Source organism: Musca autumnalis, unplaced genomic scaffold, assembly GCF_047663935.1.
Source record: "Musca autumnalis isolate F117 unplaced genomic scaffold, ASM4766393v1 scaffold_1, whole genome shotgun sequence".
Lineage (NCBI taxonomy): Eukaryota > Metazoa > Arthropoda > Insecta > Diptera > Muscidae > Musca > Musca autumnalis.
The window spans coordinates 63,663,423-63,688,049 of NW_027411644.1; the positions used below are offsets into that span (position 1 = coordinate 63,663,423).

General features: G+C 32.7%; 1 protein-coding gene across 4 annotated transcripts in view; it reads left to right on the forward strand.

Annotated features, from left to right (window-relative positions):
- The window catches only part of LOC141399744 (uncharacterized), a 239,377-nt gene that overhangs the window by 113,919 nt on the left and 100,831 nt on the right, over positions 1–24,627 (forward strand). For all 4 annotated transcript variants that reach the window (XR_012411927.1, XR_012411932.1, XM_073979000.1 and 1 more), the window contains exon 5: positions 2,399–2,473. The gene's annotated coding sequence lies outside the window, so the exon portion shown is untranslated. The remainder of the gene's footprint in view (positions 1–2,398; positions 2,474–24,627) is intronic.

Here is a 24,627-nt window from a genome sequence, read left to right on the forward strand (position 1 = left end):
CTTTCCGAAAGGGTCTCTAGAAGCACCCTTTCTTTCCAAAAGGGTGTATAGAAGCACCTTTTCTTTCCGAAAGGGTTTATAGAAGCACCCCTTCTTCCAGAAAGGCTCTATAGATGCACCCTTTCGTTTAGAAAAGGTCTATAGAAGCACCCCTTCTTCCAGAAAGGGTCTATAGAAGTACCCCTTCTTCCAGAAAGGGTCTATAGAAGTACCCGTTCGTTTAGAAAAGGTCTATAGAAGCACCCTTTCTTTCCAAAACGGTGTATAGAAGCACCCTTTCTTTCCGAAAGGGTCTATAGAAGCACCCTTTCTTTCCGAAAGGGTCTATAGAAGCACCCTTTTTTTCCGAAAGGGTCTATAGAAGCACCCTTTCTTTCCGAAAGGGTCTATAGAAGCACCCTTTCTTTCCGAAAGGGTCTATAGAAGCACCCTTTCTTTCCGAAAGGGTCTATAGAAGCACCCTTTCTTTCCGAAAGGGCCTATAGAAGCACCCTTTCTTTCCGAAAGGGACTATAGAAGCACCCTTTCTTTCCGAAAGGGTCTATAGAAGCACCCTTTCTTTCCGAAAGGGTCTATAGAAGCACCCTTTCTTTCCGAAAGGGTCTATAGAAGCACCCTTTCTTTCCGAAAGGGTCTATAGAAGCACCCTTTCTTTCCGAAAGGTTCTATAGAAGCACCCTTTCTTTCCGAAAGGGTCTATAGAAGCACCCTTTCTTTCCGAAAGGTTCTATAGAAGCACCCTTTCTTTCCGAAAGGGTCTATAGAAGCACCCTTTCTTTCCGAAAGGGTCTATAGAAGCACCCTATCTTTCCGAAAGGGTCTATAGAAGCACCCTTTCTTTCCGAAAGGGTCTATAGAAGCACCTTTTTTTTCCGAAAGGGTCTATAGAAGCACCCTTTCTTTACGATAGGGTCTACAGAAGCAACCTTTATTTCCGATAGTGTCTATAGAAGCAAACTTTATTTCCGATAGTGTCTATAGAAGCACCCTTTCTTTCCGAAAGGGTCTATAGAAGCACCCTTTCCTTCCAAAATGGTGTATAGAAGCACCTTTTCTTTCCGAAAGGGTTTATAGAAGCACCCCTTCTTCAAGAAAGGGTCTATAGAAGCACCCTTTCGGTTAGAAGCACCCCTTCTTCCAGAAAGGGTCTATAGATGTCCCCGTTCGTTTATAAAAGGTCTATAGAAGCACCCTTTGTTTTAGAAAGGGTCTACCGAAACACCCTTTGTTTTAGAAAGGGTCTACAGAAGCACCCTTTCTTTCCAAAACGGTGTGTAGAAGCACCCTTTCTTTTCGAAAGTGTCTATAGAAGCAACCTTTCTTTCCGAAAGTGTCTATAGAAGCACCCTTTCTTTCCGAAAGGGTCTATAGAAGCACCCTTTCTTTCTTAAAGGGTCTGTAGAAGCACCTTTTCTTTCCGAAAAGGTCTGTAGAAGCACCCTTTTTTCTTTCCGATAGTGTTTATAGAAGCAATTTTTTTTTTTCGGAAATGGTCTATGGAACCACCCTTTCTTTCCGAAAGGGTCTATAGAAGCACCCTTTCTCTCAGAAAGGGTCTATAGAAGCACCCTTTCTTCGCAAAAGGGTCTGTAGAGGCACACTTTTTCAGAATTCCTTTCAAACTTAGATCAAGTTGGAAGATGGTAACTCTCCCCCAATGAAATGTCTCGTTTATTAGCTAGTAGCTACTTTAATTTTTTTCTGTGGGACTGACACATTTAAGGGATTTGTCAGTTTTCTGTTGAGAATGCTCAAGACTATCGAGCTGCTATGATGATCTAAAGCAGACTCTTCACACTCCCACTTGCCAACAATGGTTTTTAATCCATTTACTCAACACCTTATCACCAAAAACACCTTATCATTAATTGCCTTAAAAACTTCAAACAGATCTCTTCGAAAGTCTGTGCCCTGTCATCATTACTAAATCAATCAATTGTCGCTTGACCTCAAATTTCTAATGAATTTTCAAAATGTTTTCTACATTTTCTTTCTAAATATGCACCTACCAAACCTTCTCCTTTTCCCCACACCCAAAGCTGCAGTGTGTGCATTTTAATGAATGGGAATGAAAAACGTTTTTGAGTTCTTAATCTCTTGGCATGGTAGTGGCAAGACTTGCATTGAACTGAAGAAGCAAAAGAGGGGGACACACTGCAAAGAAAAACCATTAAAGATTGTTATTAATAATCTTTGTGGGAGACAAACAAGAAAACAACACTTGAAGAGATTTAATATTGTTTTTTTTTTTTTTTAATTTTCTTTTTCATATTTTTTCCACAAACTTTTTATGGGTTAATTGATTTGTTGAGTTTTCATTTTTTTATTTTATTTAATGTCTTTTTGTTGTTGTTTTATTGTTTATATTTTTATTTTTATTTTTGTTTTTTCTTTACAGATCTTCTTCATGTAGAACTTTATTGTCATTTCATTTCTATTTTGTCTCCCCCACTTTGGTTTCGATCTATAAATGGTAAGTAATGATTCATGTGAAATATTTTTACATACAATTATTGAATGAAAATAGAAGAAGTAACGTAGGATCAGTCAATTGTGCCAATAGCTAAAAATCCTCCTCAGCCGATGGCGCCAATGGCTGAACAAAAAAATCAATAGCAGAAGTAGGGGAACAAAATGTTCCAGACACAGATCCTTAAATTAAATAAAAAAAATTACATTTTCATAGTTGACAAAATAAGTTTTGGAAATTTCCTATTTAAATTTTCAGGCGTTTGTGGGCTAAGTATTACAAACAGTGAGCCTAATTGTTCCACTGATATATCAAATCAACAAAGCTTACACAAAAAAAACACAAAAAAACTTATATTGCAAGAATACCATATGGGTGGAGGTTTTGCATCATTGGTTTTTCAACATTATCGAGAGAACTATGGAGAATAAAATTATAGTGTTGTAACAAAGACCACCAAGACTGTTAAAACTATACCGCGGAAAATGTATGAAGAAATGGCTCAAAATATTGACACATTTTGGAGCCCATAACTCTGGAGATATTGGCTTTCCCTAGTAAAAGCATATTAGATGTAGTCATAAACACAGAGACTACCGGCTATTAAAATTTTAACTCGTTGCAAGAAGTGGTCTTAAATTGGTTTGAGCTTTTGGACCATTATGTCGGAAAACATGTCCACGAAAAACATTATATTGCTGTAAACACGACCACAAGGCCTACCTTCAATTCAAATTTCCCAACTATCCTCGAACAGAACTTAAAATACAATTCTGCAAAAATTTCGAATTTTTGTAAGAAGGGTTTGTAACACCTGCTGTTGTCCGATATACAACTTTTTCACATGTAATTCGAAACATTAGTGTTGTAATAAGTACATTTCATTTGTAATTCGATTGTTCTTCTTGTAATTCGTAACATTTTATTTGTAATTCGAATTATTCCATTTGTAATTCGAATTATTCTATTTGCAATTCAAATTATTCTATTTGTAATTCGAATTATTCCATTTGTAAGTCGAATTATTCTATTTGAAATTTGAATTATTCCATTTGTAATTCGATTTATACCATTTGAAATTGTAATTCGAATTATTTCATTTGAAATTCGAATTATTCCATTTGTAATTCAAATCATTATATTTGAAATTCGACTTATTCCATTTGTAATTCGAATTATTTTATTATTTCATAGAAGACCTCAAGGTTTTCCCTAAGAAATCGTCAAGGTCTTCTCATAGAAAACCGCTAGGTCTTCTCATAGCCCCGATTTGTCACAGAAGTCCATAAGGTTTTCTCATGAAAGTCCTCAAGGTCTTCTCATAGAAGTCCTTAAGGTCCTCTCATAGAAGTCCTCAAGGTCTTCTCATGGAAGTCCTCAAGGTCTTCTCATGGAAGTCCTCAAGGTATTCTCATGGAAGTCCTCAAGGTCTTCTCATAGAAGTCCATAAGGTGTTCTCATGGAAGTCCTCAAAGTCTTCTCATGGAAGTCCATAATATCTTCCCATAGAAGTCCTTAATGTGTTCTCATAGAAGTCCTCAAGGTCTTCTCATGGAAGTCCTCAAGGTCTTCTCATAGAAGTCCACAAGGTCCTCTCATAGAAGTTCTCAAGGTCTTTTCATAAAAGTACTCAAGGTCTTCTGATAGAAGTCCTCAAGGTCTTCTCATGGAAGTCATCACCGTCTTCTCATGGAAGTCCTTAAGGTCTTCTCATGGAGATCCTTAAGGTGTTCTCATAGAAGTCCTCAAGGTCTTCTGGGAAGTGCTCAAGGTCTTCTCATGGAAGTCATCAAGGTATTCACATGGAAATCCTCAATGTCTTCTCATAAAAGTCCTCTAGGTATTCTCATTGAAGTCCATAAGGTCTTCTCATAGAAGTCCCCAAGGTATTCTTATGGAAGTCCATAAGGTCTTCTCATGGAAGTCATCAAGGACTTCTCATGGAAATCCTCAATGTCTTCTCATAGAAGTCCTTAATGTGTTCTCATAGAAGTCCTCTAGGTCTTCTCATGGAAGTCCTCAAGGTATTCTCATGGAAGTCCTCAAGGTCTTCTCATGGAAGTCATCAAGGTATTCTCATGGAAATCCTCAATGTCTTCTCATAAAAGTCCTCTAGGTATTCTCATTGAAGTCCATAAGGTCTTCTCATAGAAGTCCCCAAGGTATTCTTATGGAAGTCCATAAGGTCTTCTCATGGAAGTCATCAAGGACTTCTCATGGAAATCCTCAATGTCTTCTCATAGAAGTCCTTAATGTGTTCTCATAGAAGTCCTCTAGGTCTTCTCATGGAAGTCCTCAAGGACTTCTCATAGAAGTCCATAAGGTCTTCTCATAGAAGTCCATAAGGTCTTCTCATAGAAGTCCTTGAGGTCTTCTCATAAAGTACATAAGGTTTTCTCACAGAAGTCCTTAAGGTGTTCTGATAGAAGTCCTTAAGGTATTCTCATAGAAGTCCTGAAGGTCTTCTCACAAAAGTCCATAAGGTTTTCTCATAGAAGTGCTTAAGGTGTTCTCATAGAAGTCCTTAGGGTCTTCTCATAGAAGTCCTTAAGGTGTTCTCATAGAAGTCCTCAAGGTCTTCTCATAGAAGTCGATAAGGTCTTCTCATAGAAGTTCTTAAGGTGTTCTCATAGAAGTCCTTAGGGTCTTCTCATAGAAGTCCTTAAGGTGTTCTCATAGAAGTTCTCAAGGTGTTCTCATAGAAGTCCTTAAGGTGTTCTCAAGGTCTTCACGTATAGAACTGCAATGCCTTCTAATATAAGTCCTCGAGGTATTTCCTTAGAAGTCCTTAAGGTATTCTATGAAGGTTTTCTTATAGAAGACCCAAGGGTTTTTGTATAGAAGACTTAAAGGTCGTTGTATAGAAATCCGTTTTCTTATGGAAGTCCCAAAGGTCTTCTTATAGAGGACCCAATGTTATTCATATAGTAGACCCAAAGGTCTTCGTATAGAAGACCCATTGGTTTTCTCATAGAAAACTAGATGTCTTCATATGGAAGAATGGTCTTCATTAAGAAGACAACACGGTCTTTGTTCTTCGTATAGAAGAGCACAAAGTCTTCGTATAGAAGTTCCAATAATAAAAGAAAACCAAAGGCCATCCTGTAAACACGAGCTTTTCTTATAGAACACTCCAAGGTCTTCTTATAGAAGAACACATAGTCTGCTTATAGAAGACGACCTTGTGTCTTATATAGAAGACCAAAGAGTCTTCATATAGAAGAAAACGAGGTCTTCGTATAGAAGTCTTCTTGTAGAACATCACAGAGTCTTCTAGTAAAATACCACAAGGTCTTCTTATAGAAGATCAACATGTCTTGTAATAGGAGACTACAAGGTCTTTGTAAGACCGCAAAGGTTTTCTATGAAGGTCTTCTTATAGTACTAAAGGACTGCTTAGAAATACCTAAAATCTTCTTATGGAACACCCAAAGGATCTAATGTTCTTTTCATAGAAGACTCAAAGTTCTTCTTACAGAGGACCCAAAAGAGTTATACAAAACTAAGAGGTATTCTTATGGAAGATTTAAAAAGGGTTTCTTATAGAAGACCACCTGGTCTTCATAGAGAAGATCATAAGGGCTTCTTGTAGAAGACCGCAGACCCTTCATAAAGAAGAAACCCAAAGGTCTTCTTACAGAAGATCAAACAAATATTTTTAAAGAATGACCAAACCAGTAAGAAAAGTATCAAAGTCGGCTAGGGCCGACTATATGATACCCTACACCACTGTGAATATGAAAAATATATATGGGAGATATATATAAATCTGAACTGATTTCGATATAATATGGTGCACTTATTACTGGACCAAATTCTGTCACACATTCCAAATTCCATCAAAATTGGACAGATATAGGCTGTTTGGTGCAGAGAATACGTGAAATCTGCCGAAAATATATATGGGAGCTATATCCAAATCTGAACCGATTTTCACCAAAAGCAATAGCGTTCTTTATATGGCTAAACAAATTATATTCCCCAATTTTCAGCTGAATCGTTCAATGAATGCGATTTGTACGTTGCGAACGAATGGACGGACGGACATGCATAAATCGACTCAGAAATTGATTCTATGTATATCCCTAGAAGGAACTATAGGTCTATCTCGTTTCCTTTTGTATGTTACATTCAAATGCACAAATACGTAATACCCCTTACCACAGTGTGATGTAGGGTATAAAAGCCACAAAGGTCTTCTCAAAGAAGACCACAAGAATAGGACTTTGTGGCCTTCTATAAGAAGAACTTGAGGTCAGAAAGAAAACCCACAAGATCTTCACAGAGAAGACCCAAAAATCTTCTTACAGAAGACCCAAAGGTCTTTTCATAGAAGACCCAATGTTCTTTTTATAGGAAGAGTTGTTGTTATGGAAAACCCAAAGTTCTTCGTGTGGAATACTCAATCATTTTTATAGAATACCCAAAGGCCTTTTTATAGGAGACTCAAACGTCTTTTTATGGAAGATTTAGAAGTTTCCTTTCACAAGAATCACCTTCTTATGGAAGGTATTATTGTAGAAGATCTAAAAGACTTCTTATAGAAAACACAACTGTCTTTTTACATAATATTCCACAAATGGCAATGACCTTTGAAAGAAGAGATAAATAATGTGAAAACATTTTTCATTTTTGCATGACAATGGAAAGAAGGAAGGTTAGCAAAGGAAAACTTATTTTTGGATATCAATGTTTTCTTTGTTAACAAAAATTTTAATTTTAACACTTTCCCATTTCGGGAAACTTGTTAATTTAATCTACAACACACTGTTGATGTAACATTCAGCAGTATTTCGATCAGGCCTTTATAACGTTAACTTTTACAAAGAAAAAAAGAAGGAATTCTCCCACCCAAAAGAAAGAAATATTTTTATATTTCAAAACAAATTGGAAATTTAAATAAATTTATTTCAAAATAAATGCATATGATTTTTTGTTTTGTTTTTTGCTTACAACAAAAAACACTTAAAAGGCGTGATGTATCATCGAATTGACAGACAAAATACATTCACGATTATGTCATGTTGTTTCTTATTTTTTTGTACTCGTCACAATAAACACCCTTTACCGCGCATTAATTTCCACTGTCAGGCAGTCGGGCGGACAGCCAATGAGTCGGATAGGGAGTCGTCGTCATGTTGACCGCTGTCTTACTCACTTACCCTTCGCATTGCATTGCATGTCAAACTCATTTGTTGTAATAATAAACAAATAATTTTAATATTTTTATTTCCATAATTATTTTAAAATTAATTACCGTAGCTAATGCAGTGTGAGTTTTGTTGGTTTTTAGAATTTTGTTGCTATTGTTGTTGGTTTTTTTATTATAGTCAGTTGTACGTGTTTTTTTATTGTTTGTTTTTTTTTTGTCGCAGTTGCTTAGTTGTCAATCAGTTTATTATCTTTTTGGGGGGATAATTTTATTAAGTCATTGTCATTATTTAGTCCCTAAATGATAATTTGTTATACTCGAAATATTCGAATAATAAGTACAGTGGGCATTACTTATATGATTGTTATTATTATTATTATTATTATTATTATTATTATTATTATTATTATTATTATTATTATTATTATTATTGTTATTATTATTATTATTATTATTATTATTATTATTATTATTATTATTGTTATTATTATTTTTATTATTATTATTATTATTATTATTATTATTATTATTATTATTATTATTATTATTATTATTATTATTATTATTATTATTATTATTATTATTATTATTATTATTATTATTATTGTTATTATTATTATTATTATTATTATTATTATTATTATTATTATTATTGTTATTATTATTATTTTTATTATTATTATTATTATTATTATTATTATTATTATTATTATTATTACTATTATTAATGTTATAATTATTATTATAATTATTTTTATTATTACTATTATTATTATTATTATTATTATTATTATTATTGTTATTATTATTATTACTATTATTATTATTATTATTATTATTATTATTACTATTAATATTATTCTGGTATTTTAAAACAGAAATTAATTTTGTACTAGGAAACATTCTTGTCTTCTTTAAGATCTTCCCCGTCTTCTATAAGGAGATTTCCTGTTTTCTATCAGAAAATCTTGCGTTCGTTTATAAGACCGTTATACAAGACTTTCTTGTCATCTATAGAATACAATACTAATACAATACGACCACATATAGGACTACCTTACTATCTTATATTAAAAATAAAACATTCCGAACTTCTATAAGAAAGACCTTCGGTATGAAGATATTCTAGTATTCTATAAGAATAATTAATAATGACTTCTCTGTGAATAACTTGCGGTCAAATATGTAAAACCTTCCGGTCTTTTATAAAAAATATGAAAAAATATTCCAGTATTCTATTGGAAAAAACTCCCGATCCTCTGATATTCGATAAAAATTCCTTCTGATCTTCTATAAGAAGATCTTCTGATCTTCTAAATTAAGACCTTCTTATATTCCATGAGACGACATTCTGATCTTCTCTGAGAATACCTTGTGGTTTTCTATGAGAGGAGAAACCCTTCTATTGTTCTATAAAAAGACCTCCGATCTTCTATAAGATGATCTTCTGATCTTTTAGAAAGAGAGCTTATAACCTTCTATGAGAAGAGCTTTTGGTCTTCTATGAGAACACCTTCCAATCTTCTATAAGAAGACTTACTGTTCTTCTATTAGAGCACCTTCTGATATTCTATAAGACCTTCTGATCCTCTATGAGATTACCTTGGAGAATGCCTTCTGGTCCTTTATACAAAGGCCTTCTGATCTTCAATGAGAAGACCTTGTGATGTTCTATAAGAAGACCTTCTGATTTTCTATAAGAAGTCCTTTTGATATTCTATGAGAAGATCTTTTAATCTTCTATGAGAAAACCTTCTGATCATCTATAAGAAGACCTTCTGGTCTTCTATAAGAAAACCTTCTGATCATCTATAAGAAGACCTACAGATCTTCTATACGAAGACCTACAGATCTTCTATACGAAGACCTCCATAAGAAGACTTTTGGTCTTCTATGAGAAGTTCTTCTGAACGTCTGATCTTCTATAGGACAATATCCATGAGTGGACTTTTTTATCTTCTATAAGCAGACCTTATGTTCTTTTAGAAGGAAACCTTGTGATCTTCCACAGCGTACGTAAACGTACTTTAAAAAATATTTCCAATGGTTTCGTTTCGTATTTTCCATAGGAACAATACAAAACGAAACATAACCCACGTTGGCCGAGCTCGCTGTTTAGTTTCGTTCTGTTTACATTCGTGAGTGCGAACGAAACGAAAAGCGAAAAATTCTCAGCTCCACAACATCAAATAGAAAACGAAATAATACTAAACGCATGTGAATAATTCAAAAACGTTTGGTGGTTGATAAAACATCCACCGTAATATGCTGATGTTTTCTAATACGGTTGTTAAGCAATCACTTGAGTAAGTGTCTGAGTGTGTCATGCATCATTTCGCACAGCAAACGTTTGCCAATAATTCTTTTAGTATCGTAGGTGAAAGCAACCACTTTTCACAGCATAGCCGAAGTACATTTCAGCAATCGTCTGATTTTCATCTTTTTGCATTGAGAAGTTTGTGGTTTTGTTTTGGTTGTGAGAACGATACGATTAAGAGAAACTGAAAAGTTTGTGGCTTTGTGTGATTGGTACGTCCTTGGTCACACTAGCGAGTTTTTAAAACGAATAATAGGAAGAGGCAACATTGTAAACAAAGGAAACCATGTACAGCGGTTTCACTAACTCATACCCCTCGCCTATAAACTCGAAGTCACCATGTTGAAACAGCGCTAGTGTGACCTTCGACTACGGGAATCGTTTTGTTTGTTTACGTTCATTGGTCTTCTATAAGACAACCCTCCGGTATTTTAAGAAAACACCTTCTGTTCTTCTAATTGAAAACCTTCTGCTGTTCTATGAGAAGATCTTCTGTTTTTTTATGAAAAAACGTTCTGGTCTCTCTATGAGGAGATCTTTTGTTCTTATATAAAATGATCATGTGATCTTCTATGAGAACAAGTTTTCTCGTGTTGTTTATAGGAAGGTTTTCCGTTCTTCTGTAAGAAAAACTCCTTTTAGAAAAACCTCATGTCTTCCATAAGAAAACCGCTTGTCTTCTATAAGACCTCATGTTTTCTTATCAGAAAACCTTAGGGTTCTCTTCATGATTTTGATGAACTTTTTTGTCCTCTTTAATAAGACCTGTTGATCATGTGTATTCATATCAATATTTCTAGTCTTTAGGTATTGAATGAGAATTAGCTCTGATCTTTCAGTTGCGGATCTATTAGAAAATTTCCATCTAAATTAATATTTTCAATTCTTTTTTGAGAAATCATATTGATCTCTTTTTGGAAATCTTTCTGTTCCCTTAAAATATACCTTTCAATACACAGCTTGCAATCCTCTATAAGGTATAAGATGTTTCTCTAGCCTTCTATAATAGAACATTTCCGCATTTCTTAAGAGAAACTTCTGGTCTTCTATCTGCAAGAAGAACTAAAAGCCTATAAAAGCGTTTCAGAAGACCCTCATGTTATTAATATTAGAAACTTCAATTCTTCTATAAGAAGACCTTTGAATTCATCTATAATAATAGATCTCCTTTGAAGAAAATTAACTTTTCATCTTCAAGTTTTGGATAACCGGAACTATTTCCGTACTTCCGCTCGAAAACTTACTTTAAGAAGAATTGTTCTAATATTAGAGGTTATTTTCACCAAAGTATACAGAAATTTATTTCGGTGGGATCTCAATAAACCAAATATGATTTTTTTGAAAGCAAAATGTTCTAAAAACTTGTGAAAAAATTACAGGAGGTTCGGTCCCCCCGGGCTTCTTTGTGGCTACTACGTCCCCATCCTTTTGGTTTTCTACTTAATGACATTGTTATGGAATTAGGTTTACCATAATCCCGTGTAGACGTTGTTTTATTCTTCAATACAATTTATACCTAATAAAACTACTATTCTCTATTGATTTTACTTTAACTATTCGTAACTGACTTTAATTGTTACTTTACTTTAACTATTCGTAACCGACTTTAATTGCTAAGCACACAGCTTAACTTTAATAAGAACACAGCTTTCGTTTACTTCTTCGCTAACTGATGTTTTCAATTTGCGGTCTAAATTACAACTGACTGAGCGCCTCACAATTTCCCGGTATTTATGCCCAATCGCTTCTCGTTGCCGATGTTTCTAGAAGATCTGGTAACATCTCGAGACCAACTGCGCAACAAAAACACAGAGACGCACAACTCGCCTAAGCGAACAACAACACACACACATATACGGGCGAAAGGGCGACAAATATAAGAAAATCTAAAGCAAATGTGTTCTTCTTTGGCACGGCGGTGTCGATGATTTTCGGCAATTTACACACACACGACCCGAATGCACAGAAAGAGCGTACAAAAGAGAACAAATGTTTTGATTTGTTATTGTTTTATAGCTTGCGTGAATACAAACTTACTAACACACTGTTATAAGTTGCCAATATTTTGAATTTTCTCCGTTCTCTTTTTGGTCATGTCTGATCTAAAGCAGCGTCAGGCAATAGAGCGCACAGTGCTCTCGGTAAACGGTTCTCTCTCCACATACACAATTCAACTAATTGAAAAAAGGATGCACTCTCACAATGACACCCCCAAAAGTATGCAATAGAAGAAGATGCTACCTATCGCTGATCTAAAGAAAAAATATGAAAAAACAATAGCAAACTAAACGATAAGTGCATGATTGTAGCAAAACTATAACAATCAATAACATGGAAAGTAAGAATGGAAGGATTGCGAAAAATCTAGACAGTAGTTGTTGTTGTAGACTCAATATAAATAAAGTAACCGCTTAATAAAAATTTTCTTTTCAATTCAAACTTCTAAATGAATGGAAATTCATCTAATTTAACCTTTAACCTATTCGTTACATTTGTAGAATACTGTTACGAATGTAACGAATAGGTTAAAGGTCCAATAGTCGTATTCTGTGAAAGTTTAGAAGCGAAAGTGTTGAAAACCAAATATAACATTACTTGTATCATTTATTTGGAGCCGACTTATTATAAATAATTTTTGAATGGAAAATTTAATTGCTAATATTCGTGTAGTCTATAAAAGCCCAAATGTTGAGTGAACGGTGACAATTATTAAAAATAAAAAATACAAAATAATTAAAAAAAACATTGCGAGAATGTGGAAAACAACTAAAGCTGTGTCATAAGTCAGATCATTAGGGAATGGGGAATAAACTATGATTTAATCTTTAAATTTTTATTGTTTTTTTTTTTTCTTGCGTAACCATTTATGTATTTATTTATTTATTTATTTATTTATTTATTTATTTATTTATTTATTTATTTATTTATTTATTTATTTATTTATTTATTTATTTATTTATTTATTTATTTATTTATTTATTTATTTATTTATTTATTTATTTATTTATTTATTTATTTATTTATTTATTTATTTATTTATTTATTTATTTATTTATTTATTTATTTATTTATTTATTTATTTATTTATTTATTTATTTATTTATTTATTTATTTATTTATTTATTTATTTATTTATTTATTTATTTATTTATTTATTTATTTATTTATTTATTTATTTATTTATTTATTTATTTATTTATTTATTTATTTATTTATTTATTTATTTATTTATTTATTTATTTATTTATTTATTTATTTAAAAAAACTCCAGTTTTTTTGTCATTGCCGATATCTAATTTTTATATCGATAGTAAAAATATGAAACTAGGGAAACACAAAATAGAAGCGCTTAAGAGGTTGTCCTTAATATTGCTGGACTTCGGGGCACATATCTCAGGAAATGGTTATAATGGTGTAGTCATGATCACCACGACTACCATCATCATTAAAATTTCAACACGATCCTAGTGCCAAACTTTTGAAAAGGAGGTATCTGAGCGTCCGTCATCTGAGCGGATTCATTGCAATTGCCCATAGAATCTCCCCCTTGGGTGATCTTCTCTGCCCCACTTTTACATATGCCTTGTACATCTCGACATACAATTACAAAAATATTGTATAAAAATATTATTATTGAATATTGGGTCTAATAAATGTTCGCCATTGTCATTAATAAATGATTTGAACACTCAGTGATGGTGTTCAATTGAAAACACGAGTTCATGACACACGAATCAGAGGAGGGGTTTGGGCAACACTTCAAACTAACAAATCATTTTTTTCGAATTGGAATTGAAATTGAAATTTCAAACACGTTAATTGAAGCAACTAAACAAAAGAGACAGAGGCAGGCAGACACAAACTGGCGTAATTGTGCATGCATGTCATCGGCTATAGAAATTGTGTTTCGATTCAATACCTACTGACTGCGTCAATGTGTGGTGGTAGCAGATTTTGGTTATATTGTCAACTTCATTTAATTGTAGCCATGACATGAAATAATGGTTGGTTGGCTGCTGGTCGTTCGGTTGGTGGCTTCGTATGACTCTGTTTTTTTGTGGCTAATGTCCAAGATCATCAGCCCACCCGCTCCGCTCTTCCGCTACATCCTCCAACCACTTTAATGCACTTAATGATGGCAGCCAATTTTTTTTATGTCGACAACAACAACATTATTTAGTGTACTTTTTGGATTATGTATGTTGCTACTGTTGTTGTCATAGTTGTCAACAACTTTTTGTTTTGTACTCAATTTTTTTTTCTGAAGGTTTGCTGGCTGGCTATCGAATACCGAAAACCAAAGTGAGGTAGGTACAAAAGTGGAATGACATTTGTTGTCTGTTTTCTTTCAACTAAATTTCGAATTTCACTTGGCACGTTTAAAGCTTTGGTTGGTGGTCGGAGGTTAGGCTTTATTTTGTTGGGGGGAGGGGTAGCGGGGGTTCTTCTTTATTCTGTGATCTTTTGTGGGTTTTAATACCCCACAAACAATTGGTGAAAATTGTTCAATGACCAGAAAAGAAGATTAAAGGCAAAAGAGAAAGAGAGTGGCAATTTTTCCATCAATAGCCGAGGAATTCCATAAAAAGATCAAAAGAAGGTACCGAATGATGATGATGGCGATGATGACTACTTGAAAGTGGAAATCGGTAGACAATAGAAAATGGGGAGCTTTTCCTATGACTCAGACGAGTTTTAAGGGATGATTGAAGAGGCATCCCTATAGATAACACTGTGCAACAAAATTCAATTATTTTTCAAAATGATGGGAAAAACCGTGTAGATTATGAAAGTAGAGCTAAAAATATGAGACACGTGTATCGGCGTTTTTAACGTTTACATCGGAAAGTAACCAAAGTAGGCGGGCCAAGTTCCGTCCATTTCTAGTTTTTTTTCGAAATATTCGATTTAAGATATCTTGGAATCCTTGCATTTTAGGTATACAGTGTCTTTGGAAACTTTACAGAGGAGGATGTGGGGAATATATACGTTAAAAATTTTAACCCTCATGCGGTTCATCAAAGGTGTCTTTTTGGTCATTTTTCAAAAATCTTTCTCAAAAACTCCTTTAAAATGTGTTCATATTAAATCCGAATATTCAATATGAGACACGTATATGGGCGTTTTTAACGTTTACATCGGAAAGTAACCAAAGTAGGCGGGCCAAGTTCCGTCCATTTCTAGTTTTTTTCGAAATATTTGAGTTAAGATATCTCGGAATCTTTGCATTTTAGGTATATAGTGTCTTTGGCAACTTTACAGAGGAGGATGTGTATGTATGTTAAAAATTTAACCCTCATGCGGTTCATCAAAGGGGTCTTTTTGATCATTTTTCAAAAATCTTTTAAAAACTCCTTTAAAATGCGTTCATATCAAATCCAAATATTCTACAAAATTATTCGTCATAAAATTTTACTATAGGTCTCAGAATTCACCAACTCTGTCTAATCCCCAGGAATCTCTAAAAGTGAAAACCACGTTTTAGGGTTAAAGTCGGACTTCATCTGAGTTTATTCAAAATTGTCCCACAAAACATAATTTTAGAGAGCTGACGTCAAAGACAAAAATATTCTTCGTCGAATTTCACTATGGGTCACCAAAGAAATGAAATGTCTATTTACAATTTATATCATGAAAATATCAGTATCAATTTTGCTGAAAAAAAAAACAGGAAAATATTTCCCAATTTTTTTGATGACATTTTTCCCCTCTTTTTTAGAGTTGATACATGAAAGGAATATGAAACTTGGTTCCAGGTGAAAAGTGTTAAAAGAAGAAAAAATCTACACAAAATTTCATTATGAGTATCAGAATAAACCATATATCTAGGTATACTATTTTTATAAGAAAATTAGATTACAATTTTATATAATTTGGGAAGAATTTATTTGGTTTAATTTTGGACTACATCGGAGTTTATTCAAAATTGTCCCACAAAACATAATTTTAGAGAGCTGTCGTCAAAGACAAAAATATTCTTCGTCGAATTTCACTATGGGTCACCAAAGAAATGAAATGTCTATTTACATTATATATCATAAAAATATCATTATCAATTTTGCTGAAAAAAACATGAAAATATTTCCCAATTTTTTCGATGAAATTTTTTTCCTTCTTTTCTTCTTCTTCTTTCCTTCGAGTTGATACATGAAAGTAATATGAAACTTGGTTCTAGGTAAAAAGTGTTAAAAGAAGAAAAAATCTACACAAAATTTCACTATGAGTTTCAGAACAAACCATATATCTAGCTATAGTATTTTTATAAGAAAATTAGATAACAAATTTATATATTTTGGGAAGAATTTATTTGTTTTAATTTTGGACTATATCTGAGTTGATTGAAAATTGTCCCACAAAACATAATTTTAGAGAGATGACATCAAAGACAAAAATATTCTTCGTCAAATTTCACTATGGGTTACCAAATAAATGATTTGTATATTTACATTATATATCATGAACATATCAGTATAAATTTTGCTGAAAAAAAAAACAGGAAAATATTTCCCAATTTTTTGATGAAAAATTTGTTCCTTCTTTTTTCGAGTTGATACATGAAAGTAATATGAAACTTGGTTCCAGGTGAAAAGTGTCAAAAGAAGAAAAAATCTACACAAAATTTCACTATGAGTTTCAGAATAAACCACATATCTAGGTATACCTATTTTGATAAGAAAATTAGACTCCAAATTTATATATTTTGGGAAGAATTTATTTGTTTTAATTTTGGACTATATCTGAGTTTATTCAGAATTGTCCCACAAAACATAATTTTAGAGAGATGACGTCAAAGACAAAAATATTCTTCGTCGAATTTCACTATGGGTCACCAATGAAATGAAATGTCTATTTATATTATATATCATGAAAATATATGTATCAATTTTGCTAAAAAAACAGGAAAATATTTCCCAATTTTTTTTATGAAATTTTTTCCTTCTTTTTTCGAGTTGATACATGAAAGTAATATAAAACTTGGTTCTAGATGAAAAGTGTCAAACGATGAAAAAATCTACACAAAATTTCACTATGAGTTTCAGAATAAACCATATATCTAGGTATACTATTTTTATAAGAAAATTAGATTACAATTTTATATAATTTGGGAAGAATTTATTTGTTTTAATTTTGGACTATATCTGAGTTGATTGAAAATTGTCCCACAAAACATAATTTTAGAGAGATGACATCAAAGACAAAAATATTCTTCGTCAAATTTCACTGTGGGTCACCAAAGAAATGAAATGTCTTTTTACATTATATATCATGAAAATAACAGTATCGATTTTGCTAAAAAACAGGAAAATATTTCCCAATTTTTTGATAATTTTTTTTTCCTTCTTTTTTCGAGTTGATACATGAAAGTAATATGAAACTTGGTTCTAGGTGAAAAGTGTCAAAAGAAGAAAAAATCTACACAAAATTTCACTATGGGTTTCGGAATAAACCATATATCTAGGTATACTATTTTTAAAAGAAACTTAGATTACAAATTTATATATTTTGGGAAGAATTTATTTGTTTTAATTTTGGACTATATCTGAGTTTATTCAAAATTGTCCCACAAAATATAATTTTAGAGAGATGACATCAAAGACAAAAATATTCTTCGTCAAATTTCACTATGGGTCACCAAAGAAATGAAATGTCTATTTACATTATATATCATAAAAACATCAGTATCAATTTTGCTGAGAAAAAAAAATAGGAAAATATTTCCCAATTTTTTTGACAAAAAATTTTCCCGTCTTTTTTCGAGTTGATGCATGCAAGTAATATGAAACTTGGTTCCAGGTGAAAAGTGTCAAAAGAATTAAAAATCTACACAAAATTTCACTATGAGTTTCAGAATAAACCATATATCTAGGTATACTATTTTTATCAGAAAATTAGATTAAAAATTTATATATTTTGGGAAGAATTTATTTGTTTTAATTTTGGACTATATCTGAGTTTATTCAAAATTGTCCCACAAAATATAATTTTAGAGAGATGACATCAAAGACAAAAATATTCTTCGTTGAATTTCACTATGGGTCACCAAAGAAATGAAATATCTATTTACATTATATATCATGAAAATATCAGTATCAATTTTGCTAAAAAAGCAGGAAAATATTTCCCAATTTTTTTGGTGACATTTTTCCCCTCTTTTTTAGAGTTGATACATGAAAGGAATATGAAACTTGGTTCTAGGTGAAAAGTGTCAAAAGAAGAAAAAATCTACACAAAATTTTACTATAAGTTTCAGAATAAACCATATATCTAGGCATACTATTTTTGTCTGAAAATTAGATTACAATTTTATATATTTTGGGAAGAATTTATTTGTTTTAATTTTGGACTATATCTGAGTTGATTCAAAATTGTCCCACAAAACATAATTTTAGAGAGATGACATCAAAGACAAAAATATTCTTCGTCAAATTTCACTATGGGTTACCAAATAAATGATTTGTATATTTACATTATATATCATGAAAATATCAGTATCAATTTTGCTAAAAAAAGCAGGAAAATATTTCCAAATTTTTTTGATGACATTTCCCCCCTCTTTTTTAGAGTTGATACATGAAAGTAATATGAAACTTTGTTCTAGATGAAAAGTGTCAAAAGAAGAAAAAATCTACACAAAATTTCACTATGAGTTTCAGAATAAATTATATATCTAGTTATACTATTTTTATAAGAAAATTAGATTACAAATTTATATATTTTGGGAAGAATTTATTTGTTTTAATTTTGGACTATATCTGAGTTGATTCAAAATTGTCACACAAAACATAATTTTAGAGAGATCACATCAAAGACAAAAATATTCTTCGTCGAATTTCACTATGGGTCACCAAAGAAATGAAATGTCTATTTACGTTATATATCATGAAAATATCAGTATCAATTTTGCTAAAAAAAAGCAGGAAAATATTTCCCAATTTTTTTTGATGAAATTTTTTTTCCTTCTTTTTTTCAAGTTGATACATAAAAGTAATATGAAACTTGGTTCTAGGTGAAAAGTGTCAAAAGAAGAAAAAATCTACACAAAATTTCACTATGAGTTTCAGAATAAACCATATATCTAGATATACTTTTTTTCTAAGAAAATTAGATTACAATTTTATATATTTTGGGAAGAATTTATTTGTTTTAATTTTGGACTATATCTGAGTTGATTCAAAATTGTCACACAAAACATAATTTTAGAGAGATGACATCAAAGACAAAAATATTCTTCGTCAAATTTCACTATGGGTCACCAAAGAAATGAAATGTCTATTTACAATTTATATCACGAAAATATCAGTATCAATTTTGCTGAAAAAAACAGGAAGATATTTCCCAATTTTTTGATGAAAATTTTTTTCCTTCTTTTTTCGAGTTGATACATGAAAGTAATATGAAACTTGGTTCTAAGTGAAAAGTGTCAAAAAAAGAAAAAATCTACACAAAATTTCACTATGGGTTTCGGAATAAACCATATATCTAGGTATACTATTTTTATAAGAATATTAGATTTATTCTTAGCAGCACTTATTTTTGATATATGTTTTAGGGACATATTTTAAAATTTTTGGACCACACCAAATCCCTCAAAGAACAAAGAGAAATATCTCGCATATAATCACAACTTCGTGTAAGGCGTAATAATAATACGAAACCTTATCTGAGCAACATTTTTATTTTATGAACAGCTTATTTGCAAATTAAAATAGTTACGCAAAAATGAAAGAAAACAATAAAACGCTTTAATCACTTTTCATTCCCAAAAGTTATGACGATTTGTGACACAACTTTAATTGTTTTCAACACTCGCAAAATATTATTAAAATTTTTGTTGCAATATTTTTTTTTAATTATTTTGCATGTATTTTTTAATGCGAATCATTGTTGGCTCATTACTTCTGCTTTTATGAGCAATACAAATATTAACAATAAACAAAATAAATTATTGAAATAATTATACAGTCAATTGCAGATAATTAAAATTCTTAACAAAACAACTTTCAGTTTTTCTACGAAAAAAATATCTTAATTTCTATAAGATATAACTAGACAGCGGAATTTTATGCAACCCCTATTTTCGATCCGATTAATGTTACATTTTGGGTTATTTTTGGCTTCTGATTAAATCACAATCGAAACATATCACATATGCAAAATGCATTAATTATGCATATGCAAATATTATTTTTTGCATATGCAAAATTTATGCATTTTACATATTTTCGTATGCAACAAATACTTCAATAATATTTTCAAAAATGTTTAAGCGTACATTTTTTCTGTTTAAAATTCTCTTCAGACAAGTCAATAAAATAGAGAAATGTATAACCACATCCACGACCTTCAAAATACCGAAAATCGGAAGGTATCGTTTTATGGGGGCTATATGAAGGCCTGGACCTATACCGCCAAGGAAGACTAAATACCAAATTTCAGCCATTTCGGAGGCATATTGAGGCCACAACCTTCAAAATACAGAAAATCGGGAGGTACTGTTCTATGGGGGCTATATGAAGTCGTGGAGCTTTGCAGAAAAATTTCAGGTGTACAGTTTTATACCACCAACGAAGTCTTAATACAAAATTTCAGGCATTTCGGTAGAATATCCGGGCCATAAACTTTAAAATATCGGAAATCGGGAGGTACCGTTCTATGGGAGCTATATGAAGACTTGAACTTATACCGACAAATTTCCGGTCGAAATTTTTATACCTCCAAGGAAGATTAAATACAAAATTTCAGTCATTCATCGGTGGAATATTTAGGCCACAACCTTCAAAATACCGAAAATCGGGAGGTACCGTTCTATGGGGGCTATATGAAGTCGTGGACCTTTGCAGAAAAATTTCAGGTGGACAGTTTTATACCACCAACAAAATTTCAGGCATTTCCGTGGATTATCGGGGCCATATACTTCAAAACACAGAAAATCGGGAGGCATCGTTCTATGGGGGCTATATGTTTAAGTGCTCTAAAAGAAGGCCTAGTCTTCGAAAAGAATGCCTAGTCTTCTATAAGAAGAGCTAGTCCTCAATAAGAAGACCTATTCTTCTATAAGAAGGCCTAGACCTCTATAAAAAGATCTAGTCCTCTATAGTGACACCTAGTCTTCTATAAAAAGTCCTAGTCATCTAAAAGAAGACCTAGTCTCCTATAAGAAGACCTACTCTTCTATAAGAACACCTACTCTTATATAAGAAGACCTAAACTTCTATAGGAAGAACTGGTCTTTTATAAGAAGTCTTCTTTAAGAAGACCAAGTCTTCTAAAAGAAGACCTAATCATCTAAAAGAAGGCCTAGAATTCTTTAAAACGACCTAGTCTTCTAGAGGCATTCCTTAGGATACCTAGCCTTCTATAAGAAGACGCAGTCTTCTATAAGAAAACCTAGTTTTCTTTAAGAAAACCTTGTCTTCTTTAAGAAAACCTTGTCTTTTTTAAGAAGACCTAGTCTTCTAATAGAAGACCTAGTCTTCTAATAGAAGACCTAGCCTTCTTTAAGAAGACCTAGTCTTCTTTATGAAGACCTAGTCTTCTATAAGAAAACCTTGTCTTCTTTAAGAAAACCTTGTCTTCTTAAAGAAGAACTAGTCTTCTAATAGAAGACCTAGCCTTCTTTAAGAAGGCCTAGTCTTTTTTAAGAAGACCTAGTCTTCTTTAAGAAGACCTAGTCTTCTTTAAGAAGACCTAGTCTTGTCTTCTTTAAGAAGGCCTAGTCTTCTTTAAGAAGACCTAGTCTTCTTTAAGAAGACCTAGCCTTCTTTAAGAAAACCAAGTCATCTTTAAGAAGACCTAGTCTTCTATAAAAACACCTAGTATTCTTTAAGACGACCTAGCCTTCTTTAAGACGACCTAGCCTTCTAGAAAGACGTAGTCTTCTATAAGAAAACCTAGTTTTCTATAAGAAAACCTTGTCTTCTTTAAGAAGACCTAGTCTTCTATAAGAAGACATAGTCTTCTAAAAGAAAAACTAGTCTTCCTTAAGAAGAACTAGTCTTCTTTAAGAAGACCTAGTCTTCTAAAAGAAGACCTAGAATTCTTTAAAACGACCTAGTCTTCTAGAGGTATTCCTTAGGATACCTAGCCTTCTATAAGAAAACCTAGTTTTCTTTAAGAAAACCTTGTCTTTTTTAAGAAGACCTAGTCTTCTAATAGAAGACCTAGCCTTCTTTAAGAAGACCTAGTCTTCTTTAAGTAGACCTAGTATTCTTTAAGAAGACCTAGTCTTCTTTAAGAAGACCTAGTATTCTTTAAGAAGACCTAGTCTTCTTTAGGAAGACCCAGTCTTGTCTTCTTTAAGAAGGCCTAGTCTTTTTTAAGAAGACCTAGTCTTCTTTAAGAAGACCTAGTCTTCTTTAAGAAGACCTAGTCTTGTCTTCTTTAAGAAGGCCTAGTCTTCTTTAAGAAGACCTAGTCTTCTTTAAGAAGACCTAGTCTTCTTTAAGAAAACCAAGTCATCTTTTAGAAGACCTAGTCTTGTAAAAACACCTAGTATTCTTTAAGATGACCTAGCCTTCTTTAAGACGACCTAGCCTTCTAGAAAGACGTAGTTTTCTATAAGAAAACCTTGCCTTCTTTAAGAAGACCTAGTCTTCTATAAGAAGACATAGTCTTCTATAAGAAGACCTAGTCTTCTAAAAGAAAAACTAGTCTTCCTTAAGAAGAACTAGTCTTCTTTATGAAGACCTAGTCTTCTATGAAAAGACCTAGTATTCTTTAAGACGACCTAGACTTCTTTAAGAAGACCTAGTCTTCTAGAGGTATGCCTTAAGATACCTAGCCTTCTATAAGAAGACGTAGTCTTCTATACGAAAAGCTAGTTTTCTATAAGAAAACCTTGTCTTCTTTAAAAGAATATCTAGTCTTTTAAAAGAAGAGCTAGTCTTCTTTAAGAACACCTAGTCTTCTATGAAAAGACCTAGTATTCTTTAAGACGACCTAGTCTTTCACTTTAAGACCTGCTCTCGAATCACTTTGTTTTACGGTAAAAGTTTTTTCAGGGGCAAGTCCATACTTCTTGAGAAAACAGCACGAAAGTTGGAAACCTAGTTTCGACCTTGGGCAATACCGGTCCACACCTTCCGGTACTTCCCCACAATGTTTAAAAAATGCCAATAAAATGTTATGCACTATATCTCTTGATTGGGGCAACCAATTGGGTCCAAACTTTGGATCTCCTAATATTTTGTCCAACTTTAGTTTATTCATATCGGTCCTCTACATAAGGTTCCTCCCCCCCAAAAGTTCAACATTATTGTCTAAGTATAGTTTAGTGTCTGTTCGAAGATCCTTTGGAAATGTATACCTATGCTGTTCGTTGTTGTCCTGTTTACATGCTTCCTGGCTTACAGGTCCAAAAGTTATACGATGTCCCACATAAATGACTAGGGGTGCGATATCTATCGAAAATATATGACTCCTAAAATAAGATCCACTTCCATATTGGACTATGTCGGTCCATTCCTTCATATACCTGCTCCGCAACACTTGTTAGACTTTAATCCTAATTCACATTCTTGTCGGCAAGTTCAAATATCCAAAAATGACCTCAAATTTCTGAAAAGACCCTAAATACATTCGATCTGTCGTAAATGAAAGGCTGAGGGTATATCTCTGTCAGCAAAGCCGACTGATACTTTTTTACTTGTTTTTTATATAGGTCCAAAATGTGTCTCATCGAAATAATAATCGTTGGCCCCAAGTATGTTTGGACGAAATCCGTTTCAGACAATATGGAGTCGATTTAGCAATGTCCGTCCGTCTGTCGGTCTGCCTGGAGCACACGGCAACTCTTGAACGGATTAGCCGATTCGGTCCAAAATTTGACCCTCGTAATATGTTGTCCTCCTTCAGGTACCTCCCCAACAAAAGTATAAAACTTTTGGTTAAAATGTTGTGCACTATAGCTCTCGAAGGCAGTGACCGATATTATTTCTACGAGACATAGATGTAGTTCGAATATGGACTTTATATTGGTCCACTTTTTCGTAGACCTTTCACACAAAATTTCGGCAATTGTATAGTTTATGAACTCTTGATTTTTGTTTTAACAATATTTTTTCGCTACCCCCATTACGACAGTACAAATTTTTCATGGGCAAGTCCATAATTCCTAAAAAAATTATCCGAACGCTGTAAAAAACCCCTACGGACACCATCCATGCACAGTGGCTGGTGCACGGGAAAATGTTCAAAATTATTAATAAGCATAACATTTCTGCGAATCTTAGATAAAGTTCGAAGATGGGCATCGGTTCACACCTTTTGGGTATCTCCCACACAAAATTTCGGAACAATGCAGTTTAAGAGCTGATCGCTTTGATTTGCACGACGGTAGAAGTTTATTCAGTTGCAAGCCCATACTTCTTAGGAAAATGGGGCCAAAGTTGCCATAAACCTATATGGCGCCATGTGTAGTGGCTGAAGATCAACATTTTTGTTTAAGTGCTGTTTAGGTTCCGTTCGAAGATCTTTTGGAAATTTATACCGAAGTTACTCCTTGTGGTCCTGTTTACAGCGATGTGATGATTTTCGAGGGCATGTCTATGCCTACTGACATAGTGGTCCAGAAGCTCTAAGTTATACGGTGACCAACTAAAATGACCTGAGGGCCCGCTATTTACTTCCAAAATTGACTATGCCGATACATTCATTCAGACTTTAAAGAAATATATATTTTTGTCGGCA